At 44.6% G+C, this 19,309-nt stretch overlaps 1 protein-coding gene across 9 annotated transcripts in view; it reads left to right on the forward strand.

Moving 5' to 3' along the window:
- Positions 1–19,309, forward strand: part of ATXN1 (ataxin 1) — a 419,041-nt gene that overhangs the window by 256,564 nt on the left and 143,168 nt on the right. For all 9 annotated transcript variants that reach the window (XM_058736063.1, XM_058736061.1, XM_058736064.1 and 6 more), the window contains one exon: positions 545–670. The gene's annotated coding sequence lies outside the window, so the exon portion shown is untranslated. The remainder of the gene's footprint in view (positions 1–544; positions 671–19,309) is intronic.

The following is a 19,309-nucleotide window of genomic DNA, read 5'->3' on the forward strand; positions in this document are numbered from 1 at the left end:
CAGTAACAGGCTTATGACCACTAATAATACTTGGCGTTTACATAGTGCCTTTCTTCCCGGGAACTGTGAGTACTTTGCAAGAGTGATCCTACTGATCTTTGCAACAACCCAGTGAGGTATGAAAACGGCAGAAGGTGATGGTCCTAGCTCCCTCCCTTTTGCAGAGAGTGAAATCAACTGGCATGTTTTGAGGCTGTGTTGCAAATTTGCATCTCAGCTGGGATTGCATCAGAAGTCTCCCAGAATTGTCTTCAACTTTATGGGTGGCAGTGGTGGGGGAGGGGGCGGGGGTTGCGGATAGGGACAGGGCAGGGAGGGTCGCGAGCGACCTGGGGGGAGAAGGCTGGCCAGACCACGCTGTGTCTCCTGGGTCAGGAGCAAAGATACTACATTTCTCTTTGAAGGCAAGGGTACTGGAAAATGGCCTCTGGTGAGCTGTCAGTCTAATTGATCTGATCGCGAGACTTCTTTTGTTGAGATAAGGAGTGATTGGATGATGCATTTACCTTTTTCTTTTTCTTCTTTTCTGCTACCCCCGTGCTAGGTATTTCTCACCCCTCTGGAAGGAAGAAAGAACACGCCTGAGCCGGGAGCACTCCAGCGTCTTGTGGGAAGTCTCCATGGTGAAGGATAAGCCAGGGCTACCTGTGAACAGCGCACAGTGAATGTTGTAAGTTAACCAGAGCGCTGCGGTGGCTTGCCTTGGAAGGTTTCGTGAATCATTGGATGTCACTGAGCCAGGGCGATGAAGGGGTATTAGCCTGAGTTCTAAGTGATCATCCAATTAATTTCTTTTTTTAGAGGAGTGGTTCTGTCTTTCTTTGCCGTGAGCCTGTCTTTCTCTCGGCTTCTGTGGGGCACTGCTCATTATCTACGTCTGGTGTCCAAGAGACGAATATAGTGATTCCTTTCGCTGTTGGAACGCCCTTTCTCCTGGTACACTTATGCAGTGTCAGGTTCAGAGCAAACTCTTTCAACTGGGCTATTACGATTCTTTTAAGTTGGTGGGTAGGGAGTCAAATCCTCTGGGCTAAGGATCAGCAACCGGGATTTCCACCCAGCAATTATGTTTATTTATGTGAAGTTTTTTTCTGGAATGAATTTTTTTTTTTCTGGCTTTCAAAAATCTGAGGTATGCAAATACAGTCGGTGGTTTTTGGGTGCCTCTCTTATTCAAAACGGGCTGATTTACTGGTTGGTATTAGGGTGCAGGGGCAGGATTTGGGGGTTAGTAAAGCATCAGCTGCCGGTTGCTTTTCACGAGAACTTTAGTATCGAGGAGTTGAAGAGATAGCACACTATGGATATCAAGGAGCTTATCTGCCACAAAACTCAGAAACTGGACCAGCTGTGTTGCTTTCTGGAGATTTTACCTCATTGCTAAATTGTGTCCAAAAAAGAAAAGAAAGAAGTTGACAAAGTTTTAATGGGGGAAAGAATACAGCTGCAGGAAACCCAGGATTGGCTGTCAATGTATTGTCTTCAAGTTTTAGAAAACTAAGAACCAGCTTTGACCAGGACTCTGTGTGTGTGTGTGTGTGTGTGTGTGTGTGTGTGTAAAATACATACATGCATATTTATATGCATACATATTTAATATATATCACGTATTTGTGTATATATTAAATATACATAAATACGTATATTTGTGTGTATGTATACATCTATAATTTTATATGTTTTTAGCTTATTCAAAACATTTTTTTAATGTTAGTTTTTGAGAAAGAGAGAGAGGGAGACAGAGCATGAGTGAGGGAGGGGCAGAGAGAAGGAGACCCAGAATCCGAAGCAGGCTCCAGGCTCCGAGCTGTCAGCCCAGAGCCCAATGTGGGGCTCGAACTCACAAACCGTGAGATCATGACCCAAGCCAAAGCTGGATGCTTAACTGACTGAGCCACCCAGGTGCCCCTCTTTTTAGCTTCTTAATAATTCAGTCAGGAAGCTTTTCCAGGCATTTTTTTCACCTCTATTTTTCCAGTTGCACAAATGATTTTGAAAGAGTAAGATACTGCAGCGGGAGGAGTGCGTATATCAGGGAGGGAAAGCATTGACACTGAAAAATAAAATTTCCACTGCATTTTTTTAATTTCATGGTTTTCTGAAAATTTGTATTAAAATAGGCTGCTTTACCCGTATTTCCTCAGAGTTAAATAGTCCTGTTAAAATAAGCTTATTAAATTTAAAATCTCCCAGTGCCACATGTCACTGGTGGAAAACACTGGAGTTTTAGTGTGTTAGCATTTTGTGCATGTGATCATTATGGTTCTGGTGGAAGTATATAGCTCCCAGAATCAACAGACCCGAACTCGATTCCTGGTCCTATGGTTCATGTCAAGAAAGTCTGAAACCTTTGGCAAGTCACTACCCCCCATGAAGTGTTATTTTGTTAAGTCTATATGTTACTCTTTTATTTTGTACATCTATATGCAACAACAAATAACCTGTTAATGGATAGGTTGACATCTTCGTTTGGGGTCCCTGTAAGGGGCACAGTGTTGTGTAAGGCACTTGAATACTTACTAAAAAATCTCTCTTATTGTAAAAATTTCTGTCACTGTTGGGGTACCTGGGTGGCTCAGTCGGTTGAGCGTCCGACTTCGGCTCAGGTCACGATCTCGCGGTCCGTGAGTTCGAGCCCCGTGTCGGGCTCTGTGCTGACGGCTCAGAGCCTGGAGCCTGTTTCAGATTCTGTGTCTCCCTCTCTCTCTGACCCTCCCCCGTTCATGCTCTGTCTCTCTCTGTCTCAAAAATAAATAAACATTAAAAAAAATTTTTTTTAACTTTCTGTCACTATTAAGGAATCATTTGGATCCTAGAGTAGTAGTGCATTTTACTAGAAATGATCTTCCCAATCAGGTGGCCTTGAGAATACACTTTTGGTGACTTCTTTATCTCTGGTGACATTTTAGAAAGCATTTTCATCTCAGGAAACAAGTGTCTTATGGAAAAAACACTCTAGGTTTCAGGTTGCATTTAAATGAATAAATGCAGATACTAAAATCAAAATAGCTTTTGTTTCAAATCTGGTGGGTTTTTTTTTTTTAAACCGTTGCTTTGAAATGCTCATGTGATACCCTGTCAAACCCCAAACATTAAATGAGGTTTTCAAAGAAGTTCTGAAGTGTAAACTTGAAGATGCCACATGGCCAACTAAAGTAATTTTAAAATCCTTCTGTGAAGGGAGTGTGTTGTGAGAAAGGAAGAAAGTACTAAATTCTAGTGAACTCCTTCTGAGCTTAGGACTTCCTCTTCCAGACTGCATTTGCTTTGTAGGGAGTGGCAGGGGGGCAGGGTCCCAGTTTTCTCAGCAAGTTGTGAAATGAGTCATCTTGGCCATTAGTAATCTTTTAGGATCCTAGGGCTTTTTTACATTGAGTTCATACTTTGGGGTCCTTGGGGTCCGAAAGCCTATGCCGTAGGGAAGGCAGGAGATTTTCAAAGAACATGTGCTCGCGCATAGATGGTGTCGGAATGTAGAGAAACATTGGAGGAACTGTCATAGCAGCTATTGGAATGGGTGGCTTCTGTCCTCAGAATTCCTTGCAGATTGCACCACAAACATATTGCCTCTGCAGGACCCCTCGGCCTGTTGCCACTAACCGCCTCTCAAATCTGCCACCGTCTTTCTGGCAGATGAACGTCGCTCCTGGAGGTGTCTCAGACTGTGGTATCTTTGTACAAGAAGGGGATGGTAAGGAAAACTTACCTACGGGTCAGGAGATCCGGGTTTTCTGCATGATGTTGCAGTTAACCTTGGAACTTTGGAACCTCTGGAGCCCCAGAGGCCTGATTTAGGAGGAGTAACATGAGAAAGTTGAGTTAAGTGGCCTCTGGTGGTTCTTCCTGCCCTACATGTCACGTTGCATAATGTATCAGCTTGGAGGAGGCAGGCTGGACCTTGCTTTTACCCCGTTTGGCTTCTAAAAGTCAATGATTTGGCACGACTTCAATTTACAACCGCTTTTTTTTTTTTAAGTTTATTTCTTCATTTTGAGAGAGAGAGAGAGAGAGAGAGCACAACTGGGAGTGGCAGAGAGAGAGGGAGACACAGAATCCCAAGCGGGCTCTGCTCCATCAGTGCTCAAACTCACGAACTGTGAGATCATGACCTGAGCGGAGATCAAGAGTCAGGTGCCTAACCAACTACACCACCCAGGTGCGTATAACTGCTTTATAAAATGTTGAGCATAATCTTATGGCAAAAAACCCACGATAGATAGATAGATAGATAGATAGATAGATAGATAGACAGATAGAGTGTGAGTTTGTCATCATCATGACATCCTTTCCACAGGACCCTCCCAGATACCATAGGACAACTCAAAGGTGTTCATTTGAGTGCCTTCTAAGAGTACAGTTTTAGTCATTTAAATCAGTCGTTTAAATTAAATTTAGTCATTTAAATTTAAATTTCGTCATTTAAACCACAAGTCATTGGTTTTTTTGAAAATTAAATACGAGCCACTTTTGAAACTAAGTTTTTAAAAACTGTCCCCCTCCACTCAAATATTGCTTTGCGTACATGCAAGGAGGCAGTGCTGATCTCTATTTCTTTCTTAAGCTTTTCTGCTTCTCGAGTTACCTTTCAGAGCAGCCTCTCCTGACCTGTGTAACACCCACCTCGTCCCTCTGTGCTCGCTAGCCTACTTCATTTTCCTTTGAATCACCTATGTATTACATATTTACTTGTTAATTGTCCATTTCCTCAACCAGACTGTAAGCCCCATGAAAGCAGGGATATTATTATTATTATTATTATTATTATTATCATCATTATTATCAGATGGATCCACAACACCTGTGGCTGAGTACTGAGCGGGTACTCAGTAAATAGTTGACTGAATGTCTAAGGAAAGTGTTAGTTACCCCTTAGAAAAGGGAATATAAACACGGTTCTCATGAGACTTGCTTGCATCTGATAGTCGTTTCATCATGTTAGGGGGGTGGCCTGGAGAGATCATCTATTATTTTCTTTTCCTTAGAAATAGACACTAAATGTCTGTGATGGGTATAAGTAAATGTGGTAAAGGAAACAATTTGTTTTAAAAAATGTTTTATAGAACTATCAATAGAGTTTGGGGATTTTCTGATACTTAAAAAAAAAAAAGTCCTGCATGGTGCTGCACCTTGTGTATTTCCTGTCATTTTCCATTTGAGTGGTTCGCTTCATCAGTTGTGTTTGAGCCGCCTGACCTGGCTTTCTGTGAATGGTGGCGGTTTTGTCTCTTACCGTCACACCATTTCATTACCTTCGATGCTTACACTTGTTCCCAAAGCGGGAGCCAGGCTTGAAGGACAGGATCTACCTAAAAAGAAACTCACCCTTTACTGAATAGCATCATTTACATTTCCTTCACTTCTGGATGATGCACAAATTGGGTCAAGGAAATAGTATGCCCATACCAGTTAGGTCCATCCAACGGCTCCACGGTGTGAGAAGGGGAATTCACAAAGGCTTTCTTAGGGTGGCATCATCCTACATGGCTTTTGAGGGTGACAACAACAAAGGCTTCTTGGATTTTTGTGTGTTTCTTGACCCCTTTTGCCAAAGAACTTCTGAGTGCAAGAGTTACGTTTTTCCTCGGAAGAAACAGGAGGGCCAAAACAAACACCTGTGTGCCTATTTAGACAGCATTATGCTGTCTTCCTAAGCTTTGAAAAACGGCAGCTGAATTTTTAATCCCCAGAGTGAGAGAATTACATACACACGCTCTGATAAGAGTGATTTGGGAATTTCCCACGTGTCTGTCAATTTGTACCTTTTAGATTTGCCATCTGTGACACCAAATTCTCTAGCACTATCATAAAAAAGAAAAAAAACCCCAAACCCTGAAGTAGATAGGGGGATCAGGGGAGAAGGGGAGATTTTGCTGTGAGAATAATGAGAAGCCCCTCTCGATGCTTTTAGTCCTTGCTCTGGACGGTCCTGGGGATGGGAGTGCATGCTGTGAAGGCTCTGACTGAGCCATTCTGTGCAAGTACTCGGGGCCATCTTGTGTGGCCTCGGGTCTCCTGGCGTTTTCAGCCTTACCCTTTTCTTTGCACTTCTCAGACTTCCTTTAACCACGTCTTAGTGGTGGTGTCACTAGTCCCTGGCCATTGCCCCTTCGGCAGGCCCTTGGAGCGACTGCTTCTGAGAGTTGATGTCAGAGGTGCTTCCTGAGGCCTTGGCAAAGTCCAGCACGTTCCAGACACTCCCCTTCCCCTTGGCTTCATTTTCCCCCAGCCCTCAGCCTCCCCCCTCCTGGCATCTCTGCATCTTGGGAAGGAGAGGGAGATACACAGGACACCCAGACGTTGTGGAAGTAAAAATAAACGCTCGTGCATCTTCTACAATATTCGTGCTCTGTTGGGGAAAGGACACGTCCACGACCTGGTGAGGCTGCTTTCCAGCCGAGTAGTGCTGAGGTTAAAAGGCTTTGTGTTCTCTTTAAGATTGGAATTCACTAAATAAAGGATACTTATTAATAAGACTGCTGCGTGCCAAGGTGTGCTGCTTGGGAAGTCCGTTAGGGAAACAGTGATGTGTCATCGATATTTGCTGCTCTCGGAGACTTTGCTGACGGAGCCCTGGGTGGGGGGCTATGGACTTGGCATGGGAGTCAGGTGCCCCAGAAGGGATGGTGGGTAAGGGTGTTCAGAGCTGGGTTTTCAGGGAAGGCTTCAAGCACTGATGCACATCAGAATTAGACCTTGAAGCAAAGGCAGGACTTTAGCCCGATGTCTGTGTGTGCTTTGAGAAGGCAAGGGAGGGAGAGCAGATACAACTAGTCTCTTACTTACCTGCTCCTGCGTCTGGGCAAACGAGACTTCATGGTCAGAAAGTTCTCTCCATCAGAAACGATGTTGTAAGACAGCCAACAAAGACATAGAGTGGGGATTTCTAGCATCAGAGAACCATTCTCCTTTAGGATCAGTCTTAGATGTTTATTTGCAAAAGCTGAAGCAAGCCCTCGGGTCACTTAAAGAAATGATGCCCTTCAACCCAAGTAAGTATAGTGTTTTGAACTTGAACTTGAAGACAGAAACCACACCCAGAAGTAAAAATACTTCTCAAGGGGTGTTTTTTGAAGCACCCGCTGGTGAGGAATCCTTGTGCACCAAAGCAGTGACTAGCTAGTGGGGCTGTCCCAGGAGGGAAATAGCCTCTGAAAATTCTTTCAGATAGAGATCAAGCAAGTCCCATGTTCCTGGACATCTCCGAGGTTGATCGGATCCATCATCTTTGTTAAAATATGACTGATGTTACTTATTTCTTACACACTATATCATACCTTAGACTTTGAACCCCTAAAAGAGTGTTGTTTTCTTTTGCTTCCCTACAGAAAAGTGAGGTGCAAACAGGAACAAAATAACATTGTTTTGTCAGAAAGCCTGAACAAAACCTATTGGTTCTTTCTCACCAGCAAAGAAATTGTTCCTTGGGACCGATGTCGAAAAAGACCAAGAGAAAGATAACTTTGTTCTTTTAATTCTCCCCAGTTTTTCACTTTGGTAAAACAATCATTTGTCAAGTACCAGAAAATCATGTAACCGCTCCCCTGATGAATATTCATGTTAAATTTCAAGTGGTAGCTATACAGTAAATCGTGCTAAGTGGAATCTTATGGGAAGAATTAACTCATCACCTGTACCTCTTGAACATTAAGCTAACTTTTTGCAGGCACCTAAATACATATGTTTGCCTGATTCAGAAAAAGTAATTTTCAACAAGTGTAAAATGCTTTTTAGGGGTGTCTGGGTGGCTTGGTCAGTTAAGCGTCCGACTTCGGCTCAGGTCATGATCTCACGGTTCATGGGTTCGAGCCCTGCGGCAGGCTCTGTGCTGATGGCTTGGAGCCTGGAGCCTGCTTCGGATTCTGTGTCTCCCTCTCTCTCTGCCCCTCCCCCACTTGCTCTCTGTCTCTCTCACTCTCTCTTTGGAAAATAAATAAACATTAAAAAAATTTTAAATGCTTTTTAGGTGGCGTAGTAAAATTCATTGTTTGAAGCCTATGTTGGAGGAAGTTGGTTTTTCAGTCTTTTTTTTTTTTTCTATTTGTGCTTATGTTCTAAAATGACTTAAGTAGAACCCCTCCCCCCATGGAAATTTTAATGGGATACAAGTGGCAATCTTTTTAGAATCTTCCATTTCCAAAACTCAGGCAAGTTCTTGTCACCCTTTGGACTCTAAGCCATCTTCTTCCATGTAGAAATTCCACGTCTTTCCCTGTGTCTTTACAACACACATATTGCTCACCATCTCCCTTCTGGCCTCAAGTGTCGGGCCAGGATGAGGCTTGTCCACCATGCCGGCCGAATTCCCTGCAAAGGACCCTTGCACGAGTACCTGGACCTTTCAGCCTGCACACGGCCATCCTCGTGGACTTTGAGACGCTGCACTCTGTGCATCTAGAAATGAAAACAGTTTTGCTAGAATAGTTTTCTAAAATTTCCGTTAGTTTGCTCTTCATTTCATTTTCCTTTTTTTCTTCGCCAGCCTTTGTAGTTTGCATAGAACTGAAAAATTGTAATTTCTCCAGGGCTAAAATCCAAGACTTTAATAGGCAGTCTTAATGCCCTGGGCTTCTACGAGTTGCTACCCGTTATAAGCATTGTAAAACTGACTCTGCGGAACAAAGAGAGCTGGGCACAAAGACTGCTCCCTTCTTCTACCATGGCAAGCCCTAGTTTTCCAGTCTTCTTTGCCTTTTCTTCTTTGTTTGCCAAGAAAAGGGGGCACGAGATTAGGATGTTATTGTTCAGAAAGGGGACAGCTGTGGCCTGTACAAACAGATTTCTTTTCCCTTCCTTTTGGCAACCTCAGTCGCTCTACCTGTTTTCTGGGTCTCACGCTTCTGCTTGTGAACAAGCTCCCTTCCCCCGTTTTCAGGACACTGAGAAATTCACCATACAAATGTCCGTTGGTGACTGACTGCGTATCTACCGGCTCCCATAATTCATAGTAGAGTCATTCGGCCTTTCTGTGAAGTGAGTTTCTTGCCCCTACTCTGTCACCAGCACACGGGGCACAAGTGCAGATGAAAAGATAGCATGTCAAGGTGAGGGCGATGGGTCCTGTCAGCCTGTCGCTCCCTTTAGTAGAGGAGATTAGCTGCCAAGCGGTGTTTTGTTGCTGTCATTGGAGTTGGAAATCCAGGTTCCCAGCACTCTGGCGATCTATTTCTGTGCCCCAGCAATGACGACACCTTATCCTAGCAACCTGCGGGCTGGCACTTCTCTAAAGGCAGGCGAGGGAGTGGCAGTGGAAGACGGTGGCCTCCGGGGGGTCAGAAGGGAGTTGGCAGTCACGTTGCTCGTGGAGGAGTTTCCATTTCCTTCATCTGGGAAGGCCTCCAGGAAGGGATGTCAGTATCCTGGGACTGTCCCTTACTGAGGATAGTGGACCACGTGGTCGTTCTGATACAGATAGCATGCATGACGAATAACCGACCGATGAGTGGGTAGTCCAGGCGAACGTGGGGACTGCCAGGCCAGGATACTAATCCATCTCAGAACATTGGATGGTATCAGTTTTGCTTGTGAGTTGGGTTAATGTTCTGGTCATTCATCAGCACTGGCGTTCAGAGTTGGGGACACGGGGAGCTGTTTGCGAGGAATCGGGTCAGGAGAGGGAGCATAGAGGGAAACACCACGGCGTTTGATCTTGGTTCCTTTTCCTGTTGACCCTTCTGGCCTGAAAGCAGCCGGGTGTCACCAGAGCTTCCTTGCTGTGCTCCTGTAATTGATCCACGTACCCAGCATTGAAAAGGAACACTACTAACCTTGTCCTCTTCTTCTTAATTACTCTCTTCCTCCCTTTATGTCAAAATGAATTGGCACCCAATAATTTTTTTCCCCTTTTCTGATTTGGATCCAGAAGAACGTAGAAATCCTGAGTATTATATCTTAAAGTCTCTCACCTAGTTGGCCTTGTCTAGATGAAGTCTAAAGTTAGGCCACCAATCGACTTTGGATGCCTTGGGGACTTTATTCTATAGGCACTTCATTGTGGAGGCTCCCAGCCAATGACTCTGGATGACATTTTCTCCTAGGGTTGCTTCTGTCTGTGTTAGCACGGAGATGTTAGGACATTTTTCACGAAGAAAGAGCTAAGGGCAGGTCTACTTGGAAACCTTACTGAGAGATGGAAAGCGAGGGAATCTGATAAACGGGATGTCCCCGGGACATTTGAAACTTACAAATGATATGAAGTATCATTAGTACTTTTCCTTTCATTACCGAGAGAATTTCCGCGCTGTCAGAAACCTCTGATCATTTCCTCCACTGAATGACCATACTTGTCTAAGATGTAACCGTATGGTACTGTGTCTCCATGCCGGGGAAGCCAGTTACGGGGTCACTGAACATTTTCAGCGTAGCTTTTATACACTCGGCAGATGCTGATTCCCTCTTCCCTACCTGGAATAAGGATAGATGTTGAAGATCCAGGACTGGAATTAAGAGAAATGATGTGGGGACAAAAAAGAAGCATGTAGGTAGCTGTTTATACTCTCAGAGCATCCTATGTCCCCAACATGTTTCTTAACAAATAAAATAGTTCAGTTCTATTTGATAGTGGGTGGTGTGCCCAAAAGGTCATCATTTAAGTTGTTGAAGTGGGTTTTTTTTTAATTTATTTTTATTTTTGTTTTTTTCTTTATTTGAGAGAGAACGTGAGTGGGGAAGGGGGACAGAGGAAGAGAGAGAATCTTTTTTTTAATTCTGTTTATTTTAGAGAGAGAGAGAGCAGGGGAGAGGGGCAGAAGAAGAGAGAGAGAGAGAATCTTTAAGCTCCATGCTGAGCATGGAACCTGACATAGGGCTCGATCCCATACCTCTAGGATCATGACCTGAGCTGAAATCAGGAGTCAGACACTCAACTGACTGAGCCACCCAGGGACCCTGGGAGGGTGGGGAGAGAGAGAAAGAGAGAGAGAGAGAAAGAGAGAATGAATCTTAAGCAGGCTCCAGGCTTAGCACAGAGCCCGACTTGGGGCTTGATCCCATGACCCTGGGACTCAATTGACTGAGCCACCCAAATGCCCCAAAATGGTTTAAATTATAGAAGACCCTGTATTCCTAGAACAATAAATACCTATTATATGCTTTTTGATATTGTAGTGAAGTAGAGGTTTTTTCTTTAAAAAAGAAAGATCGTTATGTAACTCTTAATCCAATATTTAATGGTAAATAGTCATTCTTCCTCTTGGTATGCAGGCAGAGAAGACCGTTCTCTCACATTGATATGAATAATGAATGCAACTAATGTGAATTATGATAAAGTTGGAAGAGTAAAACCTTTCTCTCGGTTTGATGATTGCTGTTTTTTTTTAATGTTCATTTATTTTTGAGAGAGAGAGAAAGAGAGTGAGCAGAGGAGCAGCAGAAAGAGAGGGAGACAGAGAATCCCAAGCAGGCTTTGCGCTGTCAGCACAGAGCCCGACCTGGGGCTCACATTCACAAACCGTGAGATTGTGACCTGAGCCAAAGTCAGATGCTCAGCCGACTGAGCCACCCAGGCACCCCAAGGTTTGACGATTGCTTATTTTTTAAGAAACTGGGTATGGCAGATGATACCCAATTAGGCCTCGTGGACCTCCTGCTTCATATGTTTGTTTTCACAGCCTACCTAGATTCACAGTAGGCTCTCTTGAGTTTGTTGTTGTCAGTCACAGAGGTAGGCATGACTGTAAATGGTAATAACTAAGGAAAGGCTAGAGATGCCTTGGGTTCAGTCCAGGGGCGGGAGCATCAGGCTAAGAATGGACATCTGGGGTCTCCTCCCATTCCTGCCCCTCTGCGACCATGAGCAAGAGCTCTCTGTGCCTGTATTTCCTTGTCTTCCAAAGGAAGATAGTTATCACTCCCACTCAATGGTATTAGACTTAAAGGTATTATTCCAAATCAGAGACATTTGGAATCCTATTTGGGTTCAAATCCCAGACGTGCCACTCATTAGCTATGTGTCCTTGGGAAACTGCCCAACTTCCCCAAGTCCTGTTCCCCTTTCCTTTAAAATAGGGTTGGTCAGACCCACCTTGCAAGATTGCTGAGAGAATTAAATGAGATAACATGTTGTTTTGGCCCAGTGGTTGCTCCCTAGTAGCTGTGGCAGCTGTAGGATGATAAACTTCACAGAAGAGAATTTATCATGATGTGTTGCTGAAATGAACAGGTAAAGAACTACTATTTGCTGGTCTCTTTGTCGTAGAAATGGTCCTTCTGCAATACCAATTGTCATTAACCGTCAACGTCGTTGCATTGATAGTGAAATCAGTTATGTATTGTTAAAACCTTCTGCTACTTTGACATCTATGGTAGATTAGTTACGATGGTGTAGGTGATAACACTGGTCAGATTTATCCATGTGCATATCTGCTGAGGGCCCTTGGAATTTTAGGTGATTTTTTTCATATTAGTCAAACTGAAAGGCCCAGTAGGTTTGGAAGATATGATAGTCTCGTCTATAAAAAGAGTAGGGAGATTCCCAAAGGCTGTTGAGATGAGTGAAACTCTAAAAAAGAAAAACATTATTATATATTTTTGTGTAGTTACCATGTCTAGGTGCTGGTAGGTAAAAATGACCTAGTGCAATTCTTTTGAGTGCAAGATAGAAAAATCCAGAAGATAGATATACACGTCCCTGCCTCTTCTTTCAGCAAATGTTTGCTGAGTGTGTGTTCTAAGGAGGACATCCGCAATGGCTGAAGGAGCTTTCAGTTACTAGGAGGGATGAGAAAATAGGCAACCACTTTATACTGTTGCAAGTATAAAGCTCCATCAGTGGTACCCACGGGATGCTATGGATACAGACCAGTCTGGCAACTTCCGGAGTCAGAGAGGCCTTCATCCTCAGACCTGAAGAATGGGCGGGTGTTAGGCAGGAAACAAAGAGAGTGTATTGGTATGTACGTACTGTGTAACAAACAACCCCAACATTTAGTGGCTTCCTACAACAAACATATTTCTTGTGATGCTGCATGTCAACTGGGCGCTTCTAGTCCAGCCCACTTGGCTCGGACTGGTTGAACCGTGATGACCTCATCCCGACGTCTAGCTGCTGAAGGAGAGGCAAGCTTCATCTGGGATGGCTTGTGCCTGCTCCACGTGACCTCTCATTCGCCAGCGCGCCGGTCTGAGCTTCTTCATATCGCAATCTCAGGGGTCCCAAGGACAGCAAGAGAGGACAGACCCCAGCACACAAGTGCCTTTCAACCTCCGCTGGCAAGAGCCTTGCTCATCTCCCTTTGGCCAAAGCCAGCCGCCTAATGAGCCCAGATTCAAGGGAGGAGGGAGACAGCAGCTTTGTTGCATGGTGGACAATGTGCGATGAGCTCAGGGGTAAGGAGAGAAGCTGGTGCATTGGAGGCACAACTAATCCAGAGTGGCTAAAGCAGAGCCGGCCAGAAGCGTCGGGCTAGGAGGCCAGACCGTGAAGTGCCTTCTCAGGAAGCTCTGCCGAGATGCTGGGAGTCTGTCTGGAAGACCGGAGAAGATTCGTCGAAGGATTTTAATCAGGATGTTGACCCAGTCAATAAGATCGACAAAAACGTGGTTGGATGGCAAAAGCCTGAAAGCATTTCTTAGCCCGGACAATTGAGGGGCGTTTCCAAAAAGATGTCCCAGGGGTAGCTCGGGGAAGGCAGAAGTGCTAACAGCTGAGAGCTGGTTCCAAGTTGACGTATGCTTTCTAAACAGTGTGCCCAGACAAAGGGCGGTGGTCCTCCGAGGTAGGTCCAGGAAGACAGAGGTGCAGGTCATGAGCCCTAGACGTATGAAGTCTGCAGAACTCAGAACACCTTGAGGGAGTTAGATCTTGCTGGCAGCATTTATCACATCAGCCACTCACTGGCGCGCTCCCGCCAGACCCCTGTGGACGGGGATTCCCAAGTATCTGCCAGTGGGTTTATTGAAAGACCGTCTCTGAAAGCGCCGTCTCCTGGCGGGCGATTTTACGACGTCACCCCCGTTGAAGACTCTTCTTTCCAATAGGTCTCCCAGCGACCCCAACACAGACAGTGTGTTCCAAGGGCCCTCGGGCACTGTAAAAAAATCCTTCTCTGCCCTCTGACGGGACCAGGTCTCACCCATTAATTTCTAGAACTGACCTTTTAACTGTACTATGAAGTGTAACTCTTTATAACTACTAAAATAGAAACGACTGTTTCATTTCACTAATTCGAGTCACCGAGAGTGAGAACTTGTGGTTTTTCACCGATACGTTCGGGGGCCAGTTTGTTGTCACTGAAGGTGCCCGATATCAGGGTGGGGTGGGGACGACGGGATGTTTCAGGCCTCCGACGGTAACTCAAAGGCTGAAAGTAATTATCTTTTATAGGTAAAAAGTGGGGAGAGGGGCGCCGAAATGTGCATGAAGGAGATAATAACTTGCCATGTTTTCTTTCAAACTTTTCAGTAAAAGAAGAAAAAAATAATAATACAGAAGAGTGTAGGCAGGGCGGTTCAGGCTGCCTGGACAGGTTCTTCTGTCCTTGCGTGATGGACAGCATCCTTAACCATATAGCTGAGAATACTTGGAAAATGAGGGGCTAGAGGAAGACAGGAAGGCAAACTAAAAACCCAGAATGTGATCCGGTGAGGGCAGGTGGAGCACTTGGTGAGCTGAGTCCCATGTCTTCCCCATTTAAAGGGTTCCAACAGCCTTTTATAAATCACCTTCCGGTGAGGACCCTTGGCCATATGAGCTCTTCATTTCGTGCTCACTGATAGGGGAGCGTTATGTCAGCATCGACTTCAGTCGGGGGGCACTGCTCTGCACGGCCGCACGGTTTAGCGCCTGTACGTGCCAGCTGTGACTGGCAGGCACTGATACCTCAATGGGATGTATTTTCAAGGACAGGAAAGGGTTTGAGGAACCCCAGTGTTGGGTCAAAGGCCGAAGGCATTTTTTTTTTTTTCCTGCTGAGAAACAGCAAGCATGTTAGGTGTTTGTATCAGAGTCTTAGTCAAACAATTACATGGAGGACTGATAAAGAAACGTGCAGCGGGAGACCTTGTAATTTAAAGGGCCCAGATTTGGCGAGTGGCATACTCACGTGACATAGAAATGAAAACATGGCATGTTGTGGAATCCCTAATCCTGCCTATTTGCTTTAATAGCAGATCATCGCATAAACACTGACTCATTGCGTTTGACACTAAAAGAAAGATTTGGTGCATTGTGCTCCATCTGGTCCGGCTTCCAGCACAGAGACTAGAAGAGTACCCGTGAAAGAGAGAGCAGAACAGTATGGGTGACCGAAGGAACATCCAACTCCCATGCTTCTTCTGTACAGAGCCGTGACCGTATATGAGGTTTCGCATGGACTGTTAATCCAAATAACGTGTTTCCCTTTATAAATATGTATTCAGTCCGTCCTGGAGTATATAGAGTATAGAGGAAGCAAATAGAATCTTATTTTTGAAAATGGGGTGATGATGCAGGTGTGTGTACATTCTGCCACCTGTGTATCATTCCACTACATTCTGTCAGCTTCTTTCCTTACCCACCTGCGCTTTCTATGGTACTTTAAGTGATGCGGCCACGCCGATCCACGGGAGACCAGAGTAGTGCACAAGGAAGGTCAGCACTTTGATCAAAACCACGTCCTGTTATGTATTATTTAGAAATGTTAATAATACAGTGAAGTCGGGCTGAGTGGGACTTTTTTCAAAGATACCCTGGACTGCTTCTTGGGTTAATGCACAGAGGCAGTCATTGTAATCTCAAGCCCGGCAGCCGGGAGGCTTGGGATGACTCCAGAGAACATGGCAGCCTTGTGCTCAACTAGCTGTCTAGTCTCACTCTGTAATCCGGCCACAAGGATCGCCGTGAGCTGCAGTTTTCATTTGACATAAAAGGCCCTCCGATCCGGTCTGTCTGTCTCATCGGTGCCTCATTCACAGACCTGGAGTCTTCCAGCTTCGCCTACTTGCTGCAGCGAACTCAGAAATGCAAAGCTCTGGAGACCTGTGTATTTACTTATCCCAACTTGATCTTAAATTTGACTACCATATTTCAGTTGATGAAACTGAAAACTCAGATCAGTTTCTGTGATAAAATAGGTCACCATGGTCGAAAATATTGGGCGGAAGTTGTGTTGATCTTCTGATAAAACTCTAGGTGTTAAGTCATACCTTTTGTTTGTTCGTTCGTTCGTTTGTTTGTTTTTATTGCTGGGGATCTTTCAGATGGAAGGGTGAGTGTCCGAATGAGGAGCCACAAATTGTATGAAAACCCATGGCAAAAGGTCATGTATGGTGTGGGGAAAATTTCCAAGTAGGCACAATCTGATCTCAGCGGTTCTAGAGTCTGCAGTCAGTGTTATATCTTCCTCTTCTCCTTTTCAGACCTAACCTGGCCCCTCCCCTCAAGTGCCTGAAATCAGTTCATGTACCTGGGTTGACCTGTGGAGAAATCACACATGAAGCCGATAGGGACTTTGGCCAGGATATTTGCATTCTGCAAGGGCTTGGGGACCTAAAGGTTCAATTTGTTTAATGCAGGAATTTCAGCCAGTCCTGGAGGAAATCTTCTGGGTATCATTTGTTTCCAACCTATTATGAAGCAGGCAGCTACCCACCTGATCAATACGTATACTACCCATTCTGACTTCTATACTATCACTCTTCAGATAAAATAACTAATAACTTAATAATAATTTCATTTATTTATTTATTTTTGAGAGCGAGAGAGAGAGAGAGAGCAAGCGAGCGGGGAGGGGCAGAAAGAGGGAAAGAGAGAATCCCAAGCAGGCTCTGTGCTTGATCTCGTGAATCGTGAGATCATGACCTGAGCCAAAATCAAGAGTCAGATGCTTAACCGACTGAGCCACCCAGGCTCCCCAGAATGTCCTTCCTTTTTAAGGTTGAGTAGTATTCCACTGTATGGATAGACAGACCACATTTGGTCCATCAGTGGACACTTGGGCTGCTTCCTCTCTTTGCTGCTGTGAACATGTGTGTGCAAATATCTGCTCAAGACCTCCACCGGCTTCCTTTTATGTGCTTGCTGAATGCAACTGCTCGAAAGAGACACATACCTACTCTCTTTGAACCCTTTCTTATGATAGAACAAGGTAGACCTTCCGCCTGCTGACCTCACGTGAAGTATCTTCTTGGCCAGTCTCTTACCGAATACCTGAAATGCCACCGGTCCTGGTCTTCAAGTATTGACCAAAACTCCCTGTTGTTTTCTATCAAAATCCTAATGATCCAGTGGCAGAGGCCACTGGTAAGATAGTCTCACCTTGGTGTGAATTAGTTTAGTCGGATCCTCTCTTAGGAATTTCCTCTGCCCACCCCGCCCCCGCGGTTTGCTCCTTATTTATAGCCTTGCCTTATTTCTGCAAGTGTCACAGCCATATTAAAATTGCTTATTTACAGTTTGTCTCTTCTGTAGAATAGAAGTTTCTTAAGGACAGGACCCTTGTCCGTTGTTTGATGTTGGTTTTTCAGGCTTCGGTAAAATGTCACACACAGACAGCTCTAAATAAACCATTCATTCATTCATTCATTCATTCATTCATCAGATCTTTTTTTGACTGCTCACTCCGTGTCTGTGATTGAACCTTAAAAATGCTGCCTTTCTAGAAGTTTTGGGTAGCCAAAGAGCAACTTTATCCACTGCACAGGTTTGGCAGATTTTAGAAACCTTCAGATCAACCTTCCTGCACTTGTAGGTGCAAAGCCTTCGTCTAGAAGCGAGGATCCACCTCTCATGTAGTTTTCTATCACCAACCTACCTAGTTTTTTGTGCTTCTGCTCAGAAGAAGCATCAGTCTAAGTAAGTTTCTGTTCTTCTGTTCAAAAGTAAGACAACAAGATGGCCATCTATGTCCCCTCTACCTTCTAGAAGTGACTTCTAATGGACTATGCTTCCCCCTTGCCGCTGAAGGACCGTTTGGTATGCATTCGTAAGTAGCACGGAGCTTCTGGGTGCTCTGAATTGCAGTATTTCCGACATCAGTCACATACATCTTATAAACGCATGCATCCACTTAGCATGTTGCTAACCTCAGTTCCCTCAGAAAGGGCACGAAGGTTTGACTGCTTCGGTTAATATGCTCCTCTGGGTTGATTTGTAACTGTGTACGTCCATGTATGTTAGCAACTCATGGCCCAGGGGTAACATCCACTGGCTTCCTGGTTTCAGTGACAGTTCATTAATCCCTCGGCGACTCCCTTGCAAACAGAAGTTATTCTGATAACCATTAGATGGTACTTCCCCCCTTATAAGGTAACGGTTATTGCCTTATAAACTAATTTGTTAGTCCTAACCTAAATTATTACTTTAAGTTCTAGCCTCAGAGTTTATTAGTTCTCAAGGATGTTACTATCAAGGCTATTAAGACAAATGATTGTCCTCATTTATATTGTCATTGCCACCGTTATTCTGTGACGATTGCCATTGCTACAACTCCCCGTTTGGTAGGTAAACAGAGTGAAACTATTTGGTGGTCACTAGGTTGAACCGGAAATCGAGTATCTTACCAAGAGCATATCCGTGTCTCAGAGGGAACAGGAAAGACACGAATACATGGGATCTTCAGACAATCTTTAGTCTTCTTTTAGGGCGATAGTTCACCTTCTTCTCCTATTAAACTTTGGGACAGGGCTGTTAGCGCAGGTGAGAAAGGTTAAAGCCAACTGTTCTAAGTCTTCTGGCTTTCTCATACTCCTGTTTGATCACAACAGAAATGAAAGCTGCAGGAAAGATACTAGCAATATGCCTAAAAAATGAACTACAGTTAAATAGCTATTGTGAATCTATGCCCATAGAAAGGGAGTATTCGAAACAGATGGCTTTTGATTAAAGGTACTTCCTGTAACAGATTTCGAGATGAAACTGCTTAGGGAAAATGGTAGACCTAATCTATCTTTAAAAACAGTGCCGCTGGGACACCTCTTCTGTACACCCCCTCCCCACCCCGAGGACCACCACTCCCCGCTCAGGATTTAAAGCAACAGTTTGATGGATATCTCAGAACAAACCCGAAAATCCGACATTGGCGACTGGAACGCACATCCCTCTGGTTTGTTGATGGGGAGCACGTCTCTGTTGTAGAGTAACTGTGAGTCATGCCAATTCCTGGTCATGCTGCTACAGTCTCTTCATAAATAATTTGCATCATGGGGTGTTTCTGCGTATCTTGTGCACTTTACTGTTAATTTTAGCTAGGATTTTTTTTTTTACAATAACAACTTTTTAAATAGACTAATCAAGACACCTCCTCCAGAGTCAGGGAAACAAATGCGAGGAGTGTGGGGGGCTCTGTCTCAACTCTCCCCAAGGCATTTTCCTTTGCTGCTGGGCTCGCTGCTCATG

The sequence above is a fragment of the Neofelis nebulosa genome, chromosome 6 (assembly GCF_028018385.1).
Source record: "Neofelis nebulosa isolate mNeoNeb1 chromosome 6, mNeoNeb1.pri, whole genome shotgun sequence".
NCBI lineage: Eukaryota > Metazoa > Chordata > Mammalia > Carnivora > Felidae > Neofelis > Neofelis nebulosa.